The sequence below is a fragment of the Sus scrofa genome, chromosome 1 (assembly GCF_054392235.1).
Source record: "Sus scrofa isolate SSC_HxYL_T2T_F1_AM1 chromosome 1, Sscrofa_HxYL_maternal_Yorkshire_Landrace_v2.0, whole genome shotgun sequence".
Taxonomy (NCBI): domain Eukaryota; kingdom Metazoa; phylum Chordata; class Mammalia; order Artiodactyla; family Suidae; genus Sus; species Sus scrofa.
This window is the reverse complement of record NC_139383.1, coordinates 111,608,742-111,627,702: the sequence shown is the minus strand read 5'-3', so window position 1 is coordinate 111,627,702 and position 18,961 is coordinate 111,608,742. Positions and strand designations below refer to the sequence as shown.

Here is an 18,961-nt window from a genome sequence, read left to right as displayed (position 1 = left end):
GAGTCAAGCACATGCCTCCCTCTCCCCCAACCATTTAATGTGGCATCAGTCAGAATTAACACATAAAAGGGAATTGGGAAGGGTATCTGTGGCTTGGACCAAACCACCAGTGAATAAAATATTTCCCATACATTCACAGGGAAGATTGAGGAACAAGGTGTGTAATTGGATATTCTTCACTTGTAATAGAAAAACACAAAATCGCATTAAACTCCTAAATCTGCACCTATGTTAAAGCAGCATTTCTGTGAGGATAAACACCTGTTTGCAATGGAGTCTGTAAAAATATCAAGTGTTATGAGATTATTATGGATCTTGTAAAAAACCAGTCCAGGGGCAAAAAAGAAGAATATAATAGAATTGATTTATTTCAGGCTGATGTTTAATGAAAAGCCAGATCCTGAGGACAAAGTTGTAATGTTTCTCCTTCCTTCAGAGCCTCCAGCATCCTTTTCCTGTGATCTTTTACTAAACTAATAGCTGTGCTCTGGATATTGCTGTCATTATTTTCAAACAAGTACGTATGTTTGTATGTATATAGATGACTTTCCCTTTGACAAAATGTGTAATATGAATGAATGTATTAACATCACAGCTGAGTCAGGTCACCTGCCAGCAAATGGTTCTATTTTACACTTGGCCACCGACAACCTAGCCAGACATGGACTGACACAGGACAGCACACCATACTACCCAGTAATGTGACAGAAGTTGGTAGATTAGAAATAAAGGAGATTCACTGAGAGTGAACCCTAAAGTACACTTTGGACTTTTGGGCAATGATGGGTCAATGCCAGTTTATCTATTGAAACAAAAGTATCACGCTGGTAGAAGATGTTGATAGTAGGGGAGGCTGTCTGAGGTGGAGAGGGAGAAGGGGGATTTGGGAGCTCCTTTCCTGCTCGCTTTTGCTGTGAAACTAAATCTGCTCTAAATTTAGAATGGACAAGCAAGGAGGTCCTACTGTATAGCACAGAGAACTATATCCAGTCTTATGGGATGGACCATGATGGAAGATAATATAAGAAAGGAAAAGTATGTATATATATACATATATATATATATATATATATATGACTGGGTCACTTTGCTGTACAGCAGAAATTGACACAACATTGTAAATCAACTATACTTTCATAAAAACAAAAAAATAAATAAAATAAAAACTGCTTTCAAAAAACAAAGTTTTCAGAGTTCCCATCGTGGCACAGCAGAAATGAATCCGAATAGGAACCATGAGGTTGCAGGTTCGATCCCTAGCCTCGCTCAGTGGGTTAAGGATCCGGCATTGCTGTGAGCTGTGGTGTAAGTCACAGACATGGCTCTGATCTGGCATTGCTGTGACTGTGGCGTAGGCCAGTGGCCACAGCTCCAATTAGACCCCTAGCCTGGGAACCTTCATATGCCACATGTGTGGCCCAAAAAAAAAAAAAAAAAAAAAAAAAAAAAGCAAAGGAGATTCAGATATGACACACCAGGGCAAATCCCTGGTGTAATTCAAGCCAAAACCATCTAAAGGAAGATACTTCTATTCTCTCTCAATGTTAACAGTTTCCAGATATGTTTCAAATAAACCTAAAATTCCATAATAACCTGTTTCTTATAACATCTTCTATTAGTTCCCTCCCAATGTATCTAAATCATGATGAAATGAGAACCATCCCTTGGCTCACTGACTTTAACTGGACTTTGAATTAATTGTATAAACCACACGCCCTAGGGGACAGGCTATCTCCCGAGATCTCTCCCTTCAATTTTCTCCAGCCCTCAAGCTTCCAGATTTCTGAGAATGCTAAGGTGTGTTACATTCTTGAGGTCTCTTTTACTTCCACCCAAGTAGTTCTGTTCTTCCTCAGCATAATCTAGATGTGACAGAAACTTTTCGTAAGTGTGAAAAATTCTACTGAAATTTGATTTTTTTGCTGGAAATTAAATCAAATTAATGTAAGCAGTTTTCAACTGAGCAATTGACTGCCCATGTTTAGAATGTCTTTCTACAACCTTCTAGGGGAGAATTGTCCTTGGCTGCCCAGCTCAGGTGTCCTTATCTCACCCTGGCTCTCCAGCTTGTCTCTCCTTCCCACCTTCCCCATTCTTCTCTTCCCTCCTCCCTTTTTGGTAGCAAAACATACATGCCTCTAATTTTCTTATCCAGAAAACCCTAACCGTCTCTTTTTATAAGCTGGGTTTCCTACTGACATCTATGCCCTCAGAGTCATACCTTCCACAAATACTTATTAAGATTTTGACAAAGTTTCTTTCTGAAGATGAATTTTTCTGCCAGCTATAAAGATAATTCATCTTTTTACTTGGTTATATAACTTGGACTTTGTCCTGATATTACCCCAGTTGAGTTGAAAGGGATGGACAGAATGAAAGCAAGAGATTATACATTGAGTACCTAAAACATACTGGGCCCTTGGCTATCATAAATGATTATATTTTAATGTAAAATTTGCAATAGACCTATGAGGCAGCTATATTGCTATCTTTATTTTAGAATTGAAGCAGAGATTCAGATAGGTTAAATAATTTGCTTTAACTGGACAGCCACATGTAAAAGAATGAAATTATAGCACCCTCTAACACCATACACAAAAATAAGCTCAAAATGGATTAAAGACCTAGATATAAGACCAGATACTATAAAACTGTTGGAGGAAAACATAGGCCAAACACTCTCCAACATAAATGACAGCAAAATCTTCTCAGATCCACCTCAGAGTGATGTCAGTAAAAACAAAAATAAATGAATGAGACTTAATTAAACTTAAAAGTTTCTGCACAGCAAAGAAAACCCTAAACAAAATGAAAAGACAACCCACAGAATGGGAGAAAATCTTTGCCAATGAAGTGACTGACAAGGGATTAATCTCTAAAATTAATAAATACCTACCACCTAATACCAAAAAAAAAAAAAACACCCCATCAAAAAAATGGGCAGAAGATCTAAACATATGATTCTCCAAAGAAGACATACAGATGGCCAAAAAACACATGGAAAGATGTTCAACATCACTCATTATTTGAGAAATGCAAATCAAAACCACTATGAGGTACCACCTTACACCAGCCAGAATGGCCATCATCCAAAAGTCTACAAACAGTAAGTGTTGGAGAGGGTGTGGAGAAAAAGGAACCCTAGTACACTGTTGGTGGGATTGTACATTGGGTGGAGCCACAGTGGAAAACAGGATGGAGATTCCTCAGAAAACTAAACATAGAACTACCATTTGATTCAGCAATCCCAATCCTGGACATCTATCCAGAGAAAACAATGACCCACAAAGACTCCATGTACTCCAATGTTCATTGGAGCAGTATTTGCAATAGACAAGACATGGAAACAACCTAAATGTATGTACATCAACAGAGGAGTGGATCAAGAAGATGTGGTACATATACACAATGGAATATTACTCAGCCATTAAAAGGAACGAAATACCGGCATTTTTAGCAACATGGATGGACCTAGAAATTATCATGCTAAGTGAAGTCAGTCAGACAATGAGACACCAACATCAAATGCTTTCACTGACATGTGGAATCTGAAAAAAGGACAGACTGAACTTTGCAAAATAGATACTGAATCACAGACTTTGAAAAACTTATGGTCTCCAAAGGAGACAGTTTGGGGGGTAGGGGGGATGCACTGGGATTGTGGGTTGGAAATCCCATAAAATTTGGTTGTGATGATCATTGTACAACTATAAATGTAATAAATTTGATTAATAAGAAAAATTAAAAAGACATATGGGCTAAATCTAAACCTCAGATGAAGTCAGATTTGATTAAAGCTCTTTTAGGCTATTTGATACTGTGATATCTATAAGGACATTTACAAAGCTGTACTGACTAAATTAAAAAAAAATACAAAGCAAACAAATAAATAAATAAAATTACACAACCATTTAGTAGTAGTAATTTTAAAAAAGTTTGTGTATGATATTTATTTTCATAATAAAGAAACACAGACAACTGGAAAAAACACTTTCACTAAAAAAAAATTAAAAAGAACTTCAGGTTCTAGCTAAGGAATCTGTAGTTATGTGACCTTGGTGGAAATTATCAAACTTCTCTGATTCTCATCTTTTTTTCAGTAAGCGCTGATCCTTCTGATCTAGCTGAGTTTAAAAGATTAGTCCATTTGTATGCAAGTATTTGCAAGTTTGAGACAGCTTTGTTCAATGCAGTGGAGCACAAATTTTGGCTATGGATGACCTGGGTTTAAATCGTGATCGATTTGTCACTTACAAATGGTGTGACCTTGGTCAAGTGATACACCTTTTTAAGCCTCCCTTTTTTCACATGTTAAACAGAAATGAATACTAGCTTCTGAAGTTATATCCACTAAACAAGATAAAGATATAAAGTGTTCAACAGTCTTTAGCACAGGGTAAGATGTGAATAGTTTTTTCAGCTATTAAAAAAACTACTTATTTGTATCATTTTCCAAAACATAAATGAAGAAAGTATTTTTAAAAATGGAAAAAAACTATGATTTCCTCGTTTATTTTTTTTTACCTCCCACTCCATCACCTCTATATTGCCCCTACCCACTAATAACCACGAGTTCGTTCTCTATATGTAGGAGTCTGCTTTTCTTTTGCAGGAAAGTTAAATAAAGTTAATGGCCATTATTGGTAAGTTATAACACTGTGGAAATATTGGGGGTGGCAATTGTTTACCCCTCCTCTTCAACCAAGGCTGTCATGTATGACCATGCAGGGGGTGCCTACCTGTCATTCAACTGTCTCAGATTTGAAGTGAACCAACTGGAGCTGTACAATGTAGTGCCACTGCCTTCTCTAGGGTCCTTTCAAATCATTAATGAATATACCCAGTGGAAATGGTAGAGACTTGCTAGAGAGCTCAGCACCTGTGCTAACTCCCATCCCAAGCCTAACCATGAAACTGTTGCCTCTCCCCTGCCCCCACAATAACTTGGTTTAATAAAGTAGATTTGGGGTACTTGGTCATTTATGTGGAGACTTATAGACCTGTTTCACAAACCCAGGTTCTTGCAAAATATAGACTCAGGGAAGCATCTGCGTGGCCTTATGCACTTTTGTTGTTAATGGCCTGATTACCTGGGAAACATGTGGCCACTGGAAATGGGCTCTTACCAATTCAATTAGCTACATTATTTCGATGGGTCTTCATTCACCCTCCTAGGAAATGAAGCTTAGTCTCTTTTTTAATGCAGGAAGACAAGCAATGTCATCCCTAGTTTGATTAGCTTTAAAGCATATTCAAATATAAGTGAGTCTAGTATTATCTCTATTTATGGTTTCCTTAAATGTTAAGCTCCTATCTCCTAATGTGTGCTGCTTTGTAGACCTGAATCCTAATAATCTGTTCTAACTGCAGTTGATCCTTTGTCTGTAGTACTTCTTAAAGAACCTGGATGATCTCAAAGAGAGATGTGACAACAGCAATCATCAATCTCTTACTGGCCACATTCAGATATTCTCATAGTCCATGATCTAAGTCTTCAAATTTCTAATTATAGAATTACAAAAAAAAATCTAAATGAACAAACAGGGCTTTTTTCTCCAGTGCTTCTAAAGAACAGAGATATTTGTATATGGTATAAAGCTCCGGATTTGCATATGAAAGATGAAAATTTTGGAAATGAGTAATAATTTAGGAAGATGTATGAAGTATGTTGCTGTGGAGGCTAGCAGTCTGTCTCTTAAGCAAGCAAATCTTCATTAAATTCATGGCCTTATTGGGTTCTTGGGTCTATTTTCCTCCCTTGGAATAACCCAAAAGCAATAGTTCTTCCCGTCTCTAAGAAGAGATTCTGATTTATGTGGGTGGAGAGGTGTTGGCCTTAGATTATATTCTGATATGACTCTACCATCTTGAGAAACAGAATTATCTCTACTTGGAGTATTATGAGATTATCTGAGTTTGTGGCTGTATAGAAAAATATTAGCCTTTAAAATTCTTCTTTTATAGGTAACAGCTGAGAAATTGTCCTCTTTTACATTTCTTGCCAATTGATGTATGGAGGTATATATGAATACAAATAGGTCTATCCTGTTCATTCATACATTCATTTCATGGACATGTATTGAATACTAATAATGTGCTAAGCTTGGCCAGTGGGATGGAGAAGGTACAAGTCTCTGAGCTCAAATGCAAAGTTGAAAATTATAATAATCACAGGGCTAATTTTAGTTGTGACTCAAATAAGAGTAATGGTATAGACACACATGTATGTGTGTGTGTGTTGTGAACTTAGTAACAACATGACCTAAATGGACATGGACACAATTGTGGGTACCTGGATGTGAGTAGTCCTCACTCCCTATACAGGGGTCCAAGTGCCTTACACTGTCACCTCTGGATGTGACTCCGTTATTTCTGGAGTCCCCAGAACCAGTCTGGGTACCCCCCACCATGCCTCTGGATGACCCTGACTACCTCCAGCCACAGTAGCTGCTGGGCTCAAGTTTTATTCAAAAGTCCTCTGAATTTCCAACTTCCACTCCCAGACTGAAGTTCAAGAAAGACTGGCAGTTTCCTCTGAATTAAGAGGTTTAAGCATTTTCCTTTCAGGTTAGGCTCAGCTGGAGTTGACTCTCAGCAGACTCCTCAACTTTCAGAGTTTTGTAAGAGTTCCTTCTGGTCATATATCCAGTCTTTCAATTTTTTTTTTTTTTTTGATCTCTGGACTGTTGAATCAGGATGGATTCTAGTTCAAGGACCCCTTCCACTCCTCTCAGCAAAATCCTCCTCCATTCACTCCCATACCATCCCTCCTGCCAAAGGCTCCTTGCCAAGGAAAATAGAGTGCATGAATGGGTTTGAAAATAAGGGACACCTAACATCACACCTTGCCTCTTGGCAACCTGGGCTCCTGGCCACTCCATCATAGACTTAACATACTTCTGTGTAGCTCAATACCATGCACCTCCTCCCCCACTTCAAGGCTCTTTTCTGGAAAGAGCAACATGAAATAGTACATGTTAAATGCTGAAGAGCTAGAAATAACTTACCCATGCTCCTGTCTTATCTGTATGGCTGGGGTGTGTGTGTGTGTGCATGTGTGTGTGCATGGCGGGTGGGGGTCATTTCTCATTTGACAATCTTGAAGTAAATGATTCAGAAGCAATCTGACACAGGCATAATTTCACCCAGTATCTTACTGCCATGCTATAGTACTATTTGCCAACTGTCAATAACAGTTAACACTGTTACTGCTCCAGGGATGTCAACACAAAAAGAAGGAGGTGATTTAAAGGGAGAAGGAGGAGATGGTTGGGAAAGAGGGGGGAGGAGAAAGGAAGAGAACATTGCAAAGCAAATAAACTTGGTTCAAAATCTTTGAGGTCATTCAGGGATATAACTGATTTTTTTTGTTTTAAGGCTGTGTACCCATAGTATATGGAAGTTCTTAGGCTAGGGGTTGAATTAGAGCTACAGCTGCCAGCCTACACCACAGCCACAGCAACGTGGGGTCTGAGCTGCATCTGCAACCTATACCACAGCTTGCAGCAATGCTAGATCCTTAACCCACTGTTCAAGGCAAGGGATTGAATGTTCATCCTCAGGGATACTAGTTGAGTCCATTACAACAGAGCCACAACAGGAACTCCAAATTAGCTTAGTTTTTACATGTCTATACAGCCCATGTTTTCTGCACAAACAAGCAAACTGAGAAGAAAAAATAAGGTATTTTGCATACATCTTTATATACTCAGATGTTAACAGATATTCCATAAGGAGGATTTCCCAGTTCCAAGTTTGGAAAATGAGCCTTACAACCTTCCCTTCCCTAAGATTCACAATGCACATGATCACATTAAAAACTTGGAGACGTCCCTGGGCTGAATGGATGAATAGGCTCAACTTTCTACCTTGTATCTCAAAAGTTTATTTAACAAGGCAAATCTCATTTTGGAGAAATTTTATATTCCATAAAATAGTTTATCTTTTATGATGAAGTTTCCTTATTGAAAGTGGGGAAAAATAATATACCTTATATTGTTATTATGAAAAATAAGTAACCTTATATTGTTATTATGAAAATTGAGTTAATTCATAGAAAGCATTAAGCATAGGACATGTGGTACACAGTAAGTCCTCCATAGGTATCAGCTGTTATGATTATGGTTATTATTATTTTTGGCCACACTGATGGCATGTGAAAGTTCCTTGGCCAGGGATCTAACCTGAGCCACAGCAGTGACAACATCTGATCCCCAACCTGCTGCACCACCAGGGAACTCCGGTTATGGTCATTAATAAAACACACTACTTCTCCAGGAGGTTGGTGTGGTGTGAGAATTGCAGTATTAGCTGTGGTAAACTGCAAAAATGGTCACAGTCTCTTCCTCTCATCAGGGGAGAAATAATTTCTCTAATCCTTGCATCTCGACTGACTGTGATGTTTTGACCAACAGGATATTGCAGAAGTGCACTGTGAATTCCAAGCTACGGCTCAAGAGACAGATGTTGCCAATTTAGACCCTCACTCTTAAAATCCTCTGATCTCTGTGGGACTCCAGATGAATCCCAAGCTTGCCTGTTGGAGGATGAGACCTTGAAAGAAGTCCTCATCTTTACAACCAAGGCCATCACTAGCAAGCCACCACCTTGAACACGTGAGCTGATCACAGGTGCACACGTGAGACTGATCCAGCCGGCTCAGATCAGAAAAACTGCCCACCTAATCTAATGAATCCTAAATTAAAAAAACAGTCCCTTGTTAAGCCACTGAGTTCTGAGATGGTTTCCTACACAGCAAAGGCTGATACATTATGGAAAAAAACTTACATGCTTTTACTCTAGTTTACTTTGCTGACAGTCCCTCAGAAAGCAAAGCCTACTTCTGGATACAATGTGACATCTTCATAAAACACATATTGTGCTATTTATTAACAGTCGCTGATCTGTAAAATATACAACATTTGGAGTTGAAAATGCTATCGTGCAAAGATTTTTTTCAAACTTATTTATGTATGAATCTAATCGTACCATCAGCACAATTTTCAGCTGAGAAGGGTGCCAATCTATGCCGCATACATGTTATAATTTTCATATTCATCTATACATCTTTGGCATTATAACTTGAGTCAAGGAATAAAGGATACACTGCAAAGGTAAGACGCTGCTCAAACACCACTGGGAATGTCATTTTTGTAGAGCATCTCCTAGTATTTGTTATTTAAAATAAATCAAACACTATCTTTTACTCCATTATTATCCTGAAAGACTGCACCAAAAAATCAAAATGTTGGAGTATACTTTTGTGGAATGACTCATTAAAACATCATGCATCATGTTGCATTGAAGCCTGCAGGCATGAGGATCCTAGCATTAGCTAGGGAACACTTGGACTTTCAGAACAAATATTACTGAAGGTGCATACTGAGTAGAATCCATCAGTTTTTCATATATGTATTCATATAATACAACACCAATTGTATTAATTCACTGAACACTAATGGAAAGTGAATACAATTAGTACAAATCATAATAAAAGTACAATCTAGGAATATTCTCTCAGATAATTCAACAAATGGTCCCTGACAATGACTACGTCTTGGAACTTTGGTAGCCATTAATGATTCAAAATAAAGAGCCCCTAGTCAGGTGGACAAATAATTTCTGAATAATTACAAAAATTTCTATACCTTCCAACGATTTCAACCTTGTAATTAGCCAGACTTGCTATTGATTCCATAACTGATTCAATCATAACAATAGGCATTATTTATTATATTGCTAATTGCTAACAGAGATAAACCCAAGTATCTGGAATTAAGTTGTACTGATAACTTGGAGGGTGTTTTGATGTTCTCTGTCTTTTAAAAATGAATATGATGCTATACTCCTTGTAATAGTCATCCTAGCACTTGGACATTAGGGCATTTGAAATGGCTTCTCCAGTGGTTTCCAGTTGGGATCCACAGTAATATTTTCAAAGTGGAGTTAACTTTAAGTATTTGGATAAAATTTCTAAAATCACTGGAGAAAGCTTACTGCAGTTACAAGCATGTGCCTTGAGAAGAGACTAACCTGGGTTAAAATTCTGTTTTTGCCCAATGAGTAGTTGTGCAACATTGAGCCAGTCACATAGCCTCCCTTTCCTTTGCCTTCTCATCTTCATGCTTCCTTGTGACATGTATGCCCAAGAGCAAAAGTTCACCATGCCTTTTACCTTTGATCAAGTTTCTGATTTTCTTCTTCTTGTTTTAATAAAGTGAGGAGTTTATTGCCCCAAGGTTGTACAAATATTAAACCACTGTAATTTGTTGCAGTTTAATGCAGAGCCACATAACCCACTACATAGACTCTAAAAATGACGACCTGAGCTCTGCTTAAGTTTTCAGATTAATTTAGGTACCAAGTAGTCATGGAGCAGCAGGTTTCTCATTTCAAGAACTTTAGAAATTTGCGTGTTATTTATTAGGCTTCACAATACAAAGATGTTTCCTATGATTCTATAAGAGCAGTTCCAGCTTTATTTCAAACATTTTAACAAAACTTCATCATATGGTTCAAGGACACATCCACAAAAATCTTTGACCAATTAGACTAGCTTCCTCCCAACTCAAAAGGTATTTGGAGTTTCTGCAAAGGACAGCAGCCTTAACTGGACTTGCAAAGTTCTTCTGAGGTCTCGCTGAAACAGCCAAAGCCTAGCCTGCTACTTCCTCCAGCTAGGAAAGAAAAATTAGCCAACTCTTTGCCATAGCATGATGCTAAGTTACTTAAAAAAAAAAAAAAAAAAAAAAAAGGTATCACCCCAGAAGGCAAAGTAAAATAGAATTTATAAGGAATTTCAGTAATGTCCTGTATTTAGAGGACTCTAGTTAAGTGACTGTTTACCAAATGCCCAAGAGCAAGGTTGCATCAAGAACATTGTTTGAACACTACAGTGCCTTTTACAGATAGCACAATAAAATACACTTAAAAATTATACTGCACACAACTTAATTTTTATAAAGATTCAGAAAGAACTGTAGGATCTTGTCAGGCCTCAACTCACATTATTAACAGTAATTTTTATCACATATGCCTGAGGATACCAAGACTAAAATGAAGCTGCCCATGAGAAGTAATAGCATTTTTATTCACTTTGTGTTGTAAAAGGAGAAGCAGTGTGCAAATAAATTATATTAGGTTCTGGATAAACATATATTAATTGTACTCCAGGAGTTTAAAGAGATGTAAAAGCACTTTCTAGAGGAACAAGCAGGGATGTCCAGCTTATTTAATTTATTGGCAGCCTATATAAATGGAATTTCCAGGGTAATTATTCATCCTTCACTTAAATGTAAAAGACTCTAGAGCTATGTATTCTCTGAAAGTAACTGTAAGTCTATTTCCATTATGACATGCAGCATATTTTTAGAAATATCCCAACATGAGGAATCAGTATGGTCTCTTGTTTCTAGCTTCTTAGAATCTCAGAGGGTACCATCTGTCCAAAGACATTTAAATCTTTTACCAGTATTATGTGATATAATAAAATAGTTATGATTTACCTTCCTAGGCCAATCTGTCACCCGGTTCTTCTAGGTAGAGTGTCAGGTTTTAAAGTCAAAATATTTATAGGAGAACATAAGGCGGTATAAATTCCCTTAAATTGTTCTGAAATGAACTTCTCTCTTAATAAGGCTATTAGGGATAAAATTAAAATTTTTGCAAATGTTTGTTTCTTTCATATAGTAACTTAGAGGGGAGCAAGGAGCTTGAATAAAGCCAAGCAGAAGAGAGCTAGTGGTTCAGGTCTAGGAAGTCACACTTATGAGAGATCGGACCCAGGTCAGCAAGCCAATAAGTGGCAGTGGAAACATCCATGGCGGAAGGCTCAGAAATAGATGGCTCTATATATTTGGGATCTAATGAATGTGGTTGGCCACAAAAAGAGTGAGGGTATAGTTCAAGAAGTTAGAATCAAAGCAGAGAGTTAAAAATAGATGTGGAATGCTAGAGCATCCAGGGTTAGAAGCAGTCTTGGATCAGGGGTGATTTGAGAACTGTAGGAGGCCAAAGGAAAAGGAGGAAACAAAAATTGGTAAGCTCAAATTTCTGCTCCTGATTTCTAAATACTATTGGAATCATGACAGATGAGTTCAAAGCAGATGATACAGACTAATCTATGTTCCCAAAGCTTCCACAATAATACTAAACACTCTCCTCTCTTGTTCTCTAGAGTCTCATTACTTTTAAAGACTTTAAAATGCACTGCATTTGAAGGACTGTTGAACTAAATAGGGATCCTTTGAAAAGATTCTCTCTACCGTGTACCCTCATTTGTAAAGGTCCTTTTGTTTAGGAAGCACCTTTGTACTTAGTTCTGGAAATGCATTAACTGAAGAGGTCTTTACTTTCCTACTTCCCCTCAATTTTATTTTATCTTGACTATCTTCATGGAACAATGGTCCTTTTCATCATTCAGAAGTTATTTTCTTTAAAAAAAATCATGCATTGTTTCTTATTGCTGAAGTTTCTCCTTGTATATTCAATCAATAATGAGAGAAGTCATTCTATTTAACTAACCAGCTCTTTAAATATGCCCTGGTAGTATTTAAAGAATAAAGTAATGCAAGCTTTCTTTACTCTTTTCACACATAAATGGATGGACATAACATCAGTCTCAAATTGATGAGGGCTTTATAAAAGAATGAATATCCATAATATTCAATGTCTTGAAAGCTAAAAAAGAGTACTGCATTTCCAGTAGAGACAAAGGCTTCTCAAGACTTATGTTTACTGACCTTCATTATGGGCCAGTGAAATAAAATTCCCATACTATTCTGAGAAAAGGAGCAATAATGGAGGAAAAAACACTGGAGCCTGGATGGAAAATGAATGGTAGACTTCATGGTAAAATTGGTGGCTTCTGCAAAAACACAGTATTATAGGCATTGCTTCCCTTCCTTCTGCTACAAGTGAGCTCCTTGAAGGAAGGCACCCCCTCACAGTGGTTACTATGGTGCTATATATAAAATAGGCATTCAATGAATATCAACCATAAAACTCAATTCTTTACAATGACTCACATTTATCAAGATCAGATAGCATAGTTTGGTAGATTCCAACCTTTCAACCAGCTGAGTCTCCTTTCCTTATATTCCTCTCTAGAGACCCTATATTTTGAAAGATGTTATCTAACAATCTGCTTTAATAATATTTTCACAATATGACTGTGAATTTTATTGTTCTAATTCTAAAGTTCAAAAGCATGTCATGCTAAGTTATTAGAGTTAAAAAGAATTGAACTAGGTTCTTGGATTCTATCTATCTAATCTGTTTTATCTATCTATCTAGAGAGTCCTATTAAAAAGCAGATGAAAATAAACTTAAATGTACTATTTAAAATAGTAACAATCACATAATTACTAGGACTACATCTACAGAAAGATATAAAATTGTTCTAGAATTAAGTGGACTTCAAAACAGAGATTTTAAGACCAAGATGAAAAGAGAAATAAATAATAAAAGATTGGAAAGTCCAGAATTAGAAAGACGTAAACTGTAAGGATCCCTTTCTGAAACATTTATAATGTAATACAATTCCAGTCAATATCTCAACGGCTTTCTTCAAGAAACCCACAAAGTCAATTAAAATTTTAAGGACGATGTAAAGGCCCAACAAAAGTCAAGATACACTTGAACCAAAAACAAGGAAGACATGCTGAAGTAATCAAACTGACTTGTTATCAATGCAAAGATAAACATACAGAACTCTGACACACTCTACAAAGCCCAGAACTACACCCTACATTCATGAACCCCTGATATTTGACAGAGCATATGTTATATGGCACTGCAAAGCAGTGGAAAAAGTTCATCAACTGATGGACAAAAGTCAGCTGATAAAGGAAAACTTGAAAGAGATATTGATAAAGGGAAAGTAAATTAAAACCCTAGCTCTTACCTTATACAAGTCAAACATATTGAATGCCTAAGTATAAAAATTATAAAACTTTTATAAGATAATGAAACAGAGTATCTCAACAACCCTGGTATAGGGAATAATTTCTTATGGAAGACAAAAAAAAAAAAAAAAAAAATACCACTAAGGATTTTGCTGTGGCGAGGGTATAATCCTGGCCCAGGAACTTCCACAACTTCCTTTTGGCAGGTGTGGCCAAAATAAATAATTTTTTTTAATTAAAAGAAAGAATGGAAGGAAACAAAGATTAAATTAGGTCAGTGATAAAATTGTGCCTCTTGAAATTTTTCCAGTCTGCAAACATCATTTTAACAGTATGCAACATGGAAACAGACAAATTGAGAGGAAGATTTTAGAAACTTTTCTTAATATTTTGTTATGGAAATTTTATATCTATTGCATCTAATTAAAAAAATTGTTGATGGACCTAGAGATTCTCATAGTAACTAAAGTCAAAAAAGACAAATATTATATATCACTTAATACATGGAATCTAAAAAAAGAGCTCAAATGAACTTACAAAGAAATTCACAGACAAGAAAACAAACTTATGGTTACAAAGAAGATAGAACTGGGGGGAGGGATAAATTGGGAGTATGAGATTAACAGATGCACACTACTGTATAGAAAGATAAACAAGGATTTACCATATAGCACAAAGAACTATATTCAATATCTTATAATAAACTAAAATGGAAAAAATATATGTATATGGAAACAGAATCACTTTGCTATATACCTGAAATTGACTCAATATTGTAAATCAATTGTACTTCAATAAGAAAATATACTTATTTTTATATTTTTATTTACTTTTGTTATCAATTCATTTTATTGCATTTTATAAAGTATCAGTCTGTCAAGGAAAAAGAATGATGATCCTCAGTGTTTGAGAAGTAGTAAAATAAGCAATGTGAGACTAAAATTAATAATTTTTAGAAATCTATTAATTATTAAAGATACTTTGAAAGCACAGAGTGAAAGAAAACATTATGGGTTCTTTTATCATTTTTAATGGACTAAATGCACATGTTTAAAACACAAAAGAAAAGGGTTAATAATAAATGAAATAGTCTTACTCCCTACTGGAGACTTTCACATCTCTAAATAGTGTGGTTGGTCCTGGACTTAGCAACTTTAGACATTATTTATTGACGCCTCATAATGACGAATGGGAATTTAGTTCACTTATGCCACTACTTCCCCCCAAGATATTGATATTGGAACTATCTATATATTTTGCCACTGAAAATTTAATATACTATTCATAATTCTCTATCTTTATCTTTTAATTGTAAATAATCCTTATTGATTTCTTAGTTTAAAAGAAGAGACTATTATTTGTTTTTTTTTTTTTTCTCATATCATGTGGAAGTTCCGGTGCCAGCAGTTGAACTTATTACAGTTGCAACGTGTATCACAGCTGTGGCAACACCAGATCCTTAACCCTCTGAGCCACACAGGAATTTCTAAGACGATTATTATCTTTACTACTGCCTTTTAGCACACTTTTCTACCATAGCTTCGTTTACCTTCTGCCATAGCTACATTTATCTTTTCAGGATAAATTCTGCCATAGCTACATTTACCTTTTCAGGATAAATTCGATAATGTGTCATGTACTGTCTATAAGTAGATTCAAAAAGACCAAAATTAATAAACACTGTTTACCTTTTCAAAATTATGTAGATACTACTTGATGATGGGCCAAATAGTATACAATTTCTTTGTTTGCTGTTTTTAATTTTTCTATGCATTTACATTTCTTTCTTCTTTAAATTATTTTTTGTTTTTGTATTTATAGTCTCCTCATTTTATCTCTCAAACGTTCCATGATGTCTACCAAGTCTCTCTTTCCTGGAGATCTGCCTCCTAGACCCTCTTCTACTCCAGCCTGGCCTGTTAGATCTCTAGGTCAGCACCAGTTTTCCTTCCGAGATGTTCCTTCATTTTGTTTTAATTTTCTTACTTTGCATCCCCCTTTTGCTACTTACAGTGAGCTTAATTCTGCTTCAGTCTACCCTCAAAAAAGATATGTCCATATCCTCATCTCCAGAACCTGTGAATGTTGCATTATTAAAAACAAAACAAAACAAACAAACAAAAAACAATGGAGATGGTCTTTGTAGCTGGAATTAAGAGTCTTCAGTGGGATTGTCCTTGGTTTATCCAGGACCACCCTAAATCCACTGGCAAGTGCCCTTATAAGCAAGAGGTAGAGAGAGTTTTGAGACAGACCTCACACAGAAAAGGCAGCAGCCAGAAGCAACAATTTGACCATGAAGACACTTCTTGGAATGATATAGCCAACAAGCTAATTAACACCAGGAGCCAACAGCAGCTGGAAGAGACAAAGAAACAGATTCTCCCCTAGAACCTTCAGAGGAAAATACCACCCTGAGGAGCCCTTGATTTCAGAACCCTAGCCTCTAGAACTGTAAGAAAATACCTTTATATTTATTTCAGTCACTCAGTTTAAGTTACTAAACTTACAGCAACCATAAGAAACTGATACAGAAATCAAGGTCAGGGCTGCTGAGGTTAGGCTGGGCCTTGGGCGCAAATGTAATGGGGCCAAAAAAAAGGCCATTTGAAAGTAAATAATATTTTGTAATGCAGTATTTTTTAAAAATCAAAATGAATGCAAAAAAAAAGTCCATTTTCAGGAGAATCTAAACCTCGAATTTCATGGTACAATTCAGGCCTCCCTGAGTTCCATGCCTATTGCTGGTCAATGACTTGCATTTTTCTCTCCTCCTGGGTTACCAATAACTTCCTAGAAAGTAGGAAATATGTGATTTCTGAGCTGTTTGCTGTTCTAGAGCTTCCCAAACAGTACACTCATGATTTTTGTTTAAATCCTTCCTTTTTGACCTAAGAAATGACTATTTGTTGGGTACTCGGCAAAAATAGAGAGAGGAAGAGGTAGGATAATGTGTTACTATCCACCCCCACCCCCCATTTTTTGTCTCCTCTTTCCTACCTTGGGGTTTTTCTTGGCACTCAAGCTTCTTCAATATTCTGCCAGGAGCTCCATGCCATCCTGAGCTGCAATCCACCTACATGAGCTTTAGGCCAGTAGACCCTAACTGGAGCAGGCATGAGAATCATCTGGAGGGCTTGTTAAAACACAATCCTCTGGGCACCACCCCAAGAGCCTCCGTCAATAGGTCAGAGGGTAAGGGCACAGCCCAATAATTTGCATTTTTAACAAGCTCCCAGGTGATGCCTATAAAGCTGGTCCGAGACACAAGCTTTAAAATCACTGCTCACAGCTGATCTAACTTATCTGAATATTGCAAACATCTGGGAGTCTTATTCCAGAATAGTCTCCCAGGCCCCACGTCAACTTGATGATCACCAATCATTGCATTTAACCCCTAGAGATTATCATCAGGAAAACATGGGTGATTGCAGCCTTTTTAGTCTTGTTTCAAATCTCTCCCCCTGCATCTGGCTTCTGTTTTCTACAAATTGTTGCAATCTGTTATCCACACATTTTCCACCATTTTTTCTTCATTACTTTTGAATTGTGCCTTTCAACCCTTATAAACTTTTTCTATAGGTGCCTGAAGTTTTGCTGGGGAGACAAATCAGCATGTTTGGTGAATAAACACCTTGAAATGAAACTCATAGTTAAAAATATACAATTCAAAGATGATCCCTTCCCTTCAGCTACCAGCTAAACTAACACTCAGGTCACAAGTTGGATATAATATCTTTTTAGGGCCGAATTTGTGGTACGTGGAGTTTCCCAGGCTAGGGGTCAAATCGGAGCTATGACTGCCGGCCTAAACCACAGCCACAGCAAGGCAGGATCTGAGCCATGTCTGTGACCTACACCACAGCTCATGGCAATGCCAGATCCTTAACCCCCTGAGCGAGGCCAGGGATCAAACCCGCAACCTCATGGTTCCTAGTTGGATTCATATCTGTCCACCATGATGGGAACTCCAAAGATATAAGATCTTCAGCAGATGAGGTGAAAACTTTTCAATATTAGAAGCTGAAAGGCCAGGTTCCAAATGTCAAATGTCTAAGTGAAAGCACAAACTTTTATAAGGAATTACAGTTTTCAGGAATCTAATGAACTTAAATTGAAGTTTTCCCACTGAAATCATAATTTTTTTTTGCCAAGTTCTACCCAATTGCTATTATTTCCAGCAGACCTTGGAGAATGTGGTAGGAATGCTGTCCCCATGGAAAGTATAAAAGGTTTGAGTTATCATGACATGATGTTCCTGGCCATAAACTCAATCCACCTTTGAGGAAGTATGCCTATAGCACTGTGAGCACAAGGCCACTGACCAACTCACAAAAGTTATTTTCTTGGAAAATAAAAGTATTTGCATACACTTAGATATGTATTGAATAAGGAGGTCTCCAGAAGCAAGACAGAGATAGATGCACATTCTACTAGCATGACAAACTTTTAGAGGCAAGAAATCAGAGATAAGATGCTAAAACATTCCTTGGGGAGTTTTAACTTCCACTGAGTTTTTACCATGAAGGAAAAACAAATAAAAATAAAAACAAAATATTCCAAACCAAAACACCATGATTGTTCATATGTTCTACTGGACTAAAACCTCCTTGAAGGAGGGGTTTTGTGTAATCTTAGTTCTTATCTCTTTAAACAGCCGGCTCTGACATTAACCCTAGAGACACGATTTTCCCCTTTGCATTACAGTATTCTTATTAGGACATCTCATGGTAGTTTCTCTGATGAAGTACTTTAGACATTAACTATCAACAAGAGGGAAGGAAATAAAAGTAGAATACAGTTTCAACTCTGAACTTATTAAACCTGTAACACAAATCATCACATCACTTATGCCATAAAACATAGCAGTCCACAGAGATACATTTAATCAAGCTCTCTCCAAAACAAATTGCTTGTGTCCCACAATGCACACTTATAAATCTCTTGCTATTATTTTCCTGATATTCATGGTTTACTGTTTTCAACCATGGTACAATGGAATATTCTAGAAAGAGTAACTGTTAACCTCAAGTTACTTAACCAAGAGGTGTTCAGCA

At 36.8% G+C, this 18,961-nt stretch overlaps 1 protein-coding gene across 5 annotated transcripts in view; it reads right to left on the bottom strand.

The window, feature by feature from the left end:
• Positions 1 to 18,961, bottom strand: part of DCC (DCC netrin 1 receptor) — a 1,237,100-nt gene that overhangs the window by 780,069 nt on the left and 438,070 nt on the right. The window contains exon 1 of one of the 5 annotated variants that reach the window (XM_013992856.3): positions 16,905 to 17,065. The exons of the other annotated variants lie outside the window; for them this stretch is intronic. The gene's annotated coding sequence lies outside the window, so the exon portion shown is untranslated. Of the gene's footprint in view, positions 1 to 16,904; positions 17,066 to 18,961 lie in introns of those variants that run through there. 5 annotated transcript variants of the gene reach the window in all.